The 4,473-nt window shown below is 39.7% G+C and overlaps 1 pseudogene; it reads left to right on the top strand.

Moving 5' to 3' along the window:
- Nucleotides 1–2,644: 2,644 nt before the first annotated feature.
- LOC123787896 (translationally-controlled tumor protein-like) lies at nucleotides 2,645–3,101 on the top strand (annotated as a pseudogene).
- The last annotated feature ends 1,372 nt before the right edge of the window (nucleotides 3,102–4,473 follow it).

The raw sequence follows: 4,473 nt of genomic DNA, 5'->3' as shown, positions 1-4,473 counted from the left end.
TTGTTAAAGAAGGACATTGGATTTGTCCACCATGACTTGTTACTTAAAGAAACCATGCTGAAACCTATCATCAGGTTTCCTCTTCCAAGTTTATACCCCCTGTGTCCCTTTCTCTTCCTTGTTTTGTTTTACTAAGGATTTGAGGTGTCTTACAGGGAAAACCTACAACATAATGTAAAGCACAAATAAGCACTATGAAACAGGGCCAAGGAGTTTTAAATCAGAATAGGAGGACTGACCTGGGGCAGAAAATAAAATCCAATTATGCAGACTGTAAAGGTTTTCATAGTTGATACGGTTGAGCCCAAAGCTATTTGAGACATGACAAAATTCTTATCACAATGGGGGAAAAAGCTCATGCTGGGTACTCAGGAGGAAAAAAGCCTTGTTTAGTATTTAGTTTCATAAGAAAATATTCACATCCTGTTTTGTTAAGAGTCCTAAAAGCAAATATGCTCACCTTCAACTCTTTCCAGAATCTTGCTCGGAATTCATCTCATCCATACCTGTCCGAGGCTTGCATAATCCACTTTCTTTCTCTGCATAAAAAGTGGAATTAATCCATCTGGTTTCTAGTACTTTCAACAACTTTTACAAGTCTCCGAGGAGGCTTCAGGTGCTACTTAAAATCACAGGGGAAAGTTCTAGAAGAAAAAAAGACACGGACTCTTCTTACTGAAAAGGATTATATATGCATGGGCTACGCATCCGTCCTACAAATCTGAGCACCTACTATATGTGGAATTCAATGATAAGCCTAGACTTTGAATCAGTCTTTAAAAATATTAAGGGAAATTATGTTACCATGATATTTTATAGAGACAATTATTTATTGCTTAAATTGAAACCATTGCAAGCTCTACTTCTCTTTCAATTGTGAAATGTAACACCTACAAAGCCGGACATAAAGTGTACTTGCATGACCGAGTTATAATTATAGGGCAAATATCCGTGTAACTACCACTCTAGTTAAGAAAAAAAAAAAATCTCGTCAATGCTCTAGAAGCTCTCCTCCTGCCCATTCTCTGTCACAAACGTCTCCACCCAAAAAGTTAACTACTACATTAAATTATTTAATAATCATTTCTTTACTTTTATCATTTTATGACCAATGTGTGTAACCTGAACACCATTATTTAGTTTTGCCTACTTTGACTCTATGAAGGCGTCATACTGCGTGTCATCTTCCATGCCATTGATCATCCACGTATCTTGGTTTACATGTGCCCATACCTTGCTAGAGAATACGGCTGGGAGTGGAGCCGTGGGGTCTTAGGTTTATGTGCATCTTCAAATTTACTGAATTGTATCCAGTTGTTGTTCAAAGTGGTGGTGCCAGTTTATACTCCCTGTCCTCTGGCCACTGTCTGGTGGCATAAGATATTTTAATGTTGCCAATCAGGAGGCTATGCCATGTTATCTCCTTAAGTTGCATTTCCCTAATGACTCATATGTTGAAGGGTAAGCATGTATTGTGCATTTGGGTCTTCTCTTTTGCAAAGTACCTATTGAGGATTTTTATCTAGTCTTCTCCTGGGTTGTTGTTTATCTAGTCGTATTGATTTGTAGGCGTTTGCCATATATTCTGCATTCTAGTGTGTTATTGGTTTTATGTGATAAGAATATCTTTTTCCTCTCTGTGGCTCGCCTTTTTATTCTCTTTACAGTGTGTTGTTGCTGTTGTTTTGTGGGTTTTTTGTCTGGTTTCGTTGTTGTTGTTATTTTTTAAGTTCTCCATTTAATGTAGTCCCATTTATCAAACTTTTCTTTTTTTGTTACTTTTATCACCTCTTGAAAGAGTCATCCTATATTCTTTAGAATCTTGCCTTCCCCACGGAATTGACTTTGTGTATGGTATAAGACAGGAATGCAACTCCATTGTTATCCATATACAATATCTTATTGTTGTCTCAGCACCGTTTATTGTAAAGACTGACCTTGCTCCATGAACCCACAGTATCTGTTCTGCAGTGTCAATGCTTCTCTGCCCACATATTAATAGATTTATTTCAGAGCTCTTTACTCTGTTTCACTGATCTACTTAACTGTCCCTGCACTAAATCACATTTTCTTAAATATTGTAGCTTTAAAGTGAGCCTTGATTTCTGGCAGACCAAATTCTCTATACTATTCTTGACAATTTGGGGCTCTTAGCAATTTCCATAAAAATCTTAGAATCCTCTTCTTGAATCCTACAAAAATCTGGTTAGGCCTTTGGAATTACAAAAATGTCTAGAAAAATTTGTGGAAAAATTTACTATGTAACAATACTAAGTCTTTGCGTGTATGATTTTTCAATTTATTTAGGTTTGTTTTCATTTCTTCAGTAACATTCATTTTTTCCTCTGTAAGTTTTTGAACATAATTTACTTGGTTTTTTTTTTCAAGGTACTTCATATTTCTGAGGGAGGAAAACCAGAAAATTCTGCTCTATGGTGTCCTTTGCCCCTGGGACTGGCACAGGTGACCCAGGCCACCCACCAGCTTCACTTACATGAGATTTTAATTTAGAAGTGAACAACTTGAGCTTTTTTTCCTGCTCGTTCCCCTCTCCCCCCCGGTGCCATTCGGGCTGCACTGCACTTGCTCAGAGCTCCTGGCTCCCACTAAGATAGTGCCACATCTCTTTCTCATCTCCAAGATCTGGGAGATGGTGGATGGGCTGTGCCTCGAGGTGGAGGGGAAGATGGTCAGTAGGACAGAGGGTAACACCGATGACTCGTTCACTGGTGGACATACCTCCGCTGAAGGCCAGGAGAGCAAAGGTACCGAGAGCACAGTCATCACTGGTGTTGATACTGTCATGAACCATCACTTGTGGGAAATGAGCGTCACAAAAGAAGTCTACAAGAAGTACGTCGAAGATTACGTGAAATCAAACAAAGGCAAACTTGAGGAACAGAGGCCAGAAAGAGTAAAACCTTCTATGACAGGGACTGCAGAACACATCAGCAGACCCTTGCTAATTTCAAAACCACCAGTTCTTTGTTGGTGAAAACACGAATCCAGATGGCATGGTTGCTCTGCTGGACTATCATAGGATGGTGTGACCCCATAGATGATTTTCTTTAAGGGTGGTTTAGAAATGGAAAAATGTTAACAAATTTGGCTATGACTTTGGTTGTATCACCTGTCGTCATAACTGGCTGCTGTTCTTCATCCACACAGCACCAGGACTTAGACAAATGGGACCGATGTCCTCTTGAGCTCTTCACTTGTTTTGACCTTGATTTATTTGAAGCGGAGACACTGTTTTTAAGAAAAAAAAAATACAAACATTTCAGGTAGGTTGTCTAAAAATAAAATGCACTTAAACTCATTTGAGAGATTGCCTCTTAGTTTAACATATATTTAAATCCATCCTGGGTAGTGTCCTGGTGAAGCTAGAGCCTAGCTGGAGATGACTGCTAGGAAGCAGAAGACTGCCTGCAGATATGTTCTACGGTGAAAATTTCTGGATCTGAAGTATAAAACACAAGAACCACAAGTCTTCATTCTGAGTTCAACTAAATGGAAAGACCATGCTCATAGCTGGGCCAACATTTGAAGTGGATTCCTTACACATGTCATCACCTAGAAACAGAAGTAGTTAACTCTGGAGGAGATTACCAAACGAATAAAGAGACACTAATACGGTGGGGGGGGGGGGAAGGAAGTGAACAACTTGAGGCAAGGGGCCCCATGTGGGAAATGAGGGGCTGGAGGAAGGGCTGTGGCAGAGGGCGGCACATGGTCGAGTTTCAGAGCAGAACTGGCATCAGTGGGGCAGTGGTGGTTGAATTCCTTTCTCTTTCAGGGTGGTCTGCTGCTTGTTCTTGGAAACTTACCGTCAGCATGAGTCACCCCAGTCTCTGGAGTCACTTCTGTTGTTGGTAACTAACACCCTGATCCTACGGTAAATGGAATATTTTTTAAGATGTCATTTTCTAGGGGCGCCTGGGTGGCCCAGTCAGTTAAGCGTCTGCCTTCAGCTCAGGTCATGATTCCAGGGTCCTGGGATAGAGCTCTGCATTGGGCTCCCTGCTCTGCGGGGAGCCCGCTTCTCCCTCTGCTTCTGCTTGCTGCTCCCTCTGCTTGTGCTCTCCTTCTGTCAAATAAATAAATAAAATCTTTTAAACAAATGTCATTTTCTAAAGTTTTCTTGCTAACATGTAGAAATGTAGCTCACTCTTCTATATTAATTTTTTTTAATTTGACCTTTCTAAATTTTTTTTTATCATTGTCAATAGATTTCATTGAGATTTTCAATAAATAGATACATTATCTTCAAATAACAGCAATTTTATTTCTTTCCAATCTTTATACTCTCTCCTCCCTTCTCCTCCTCCTCCTCCTCCTCTTCTTCCTTTTTTCACCCTCCCCCTCTCTTCTCTTTTTTCTTTAACTATTATATAGAATTTGCACCTGGAATCATCAAGGCTTGAGTTTTTGTGTGGGAAATTTTTGCTACGCGATTCAATTTGTTAAATTATT

This window comes from Ursus americanus, chromosome 16 (assembly GCF_024610735.1).
Source record: "Ursus americanus isolate L20-20 chromosome 16, mUrsAme1.1.p, whole genome shotgun sequence".
NCBI lineage: Eukaryota > Metazoa > Chordata > Mammalia > Carnivora > Ursidae > Ursus > Ursus americanus.
Note: the sequence above shows the minus strand (reverse complement) of the source record. Positions and strands in the feature narration are given on the sequence as shown.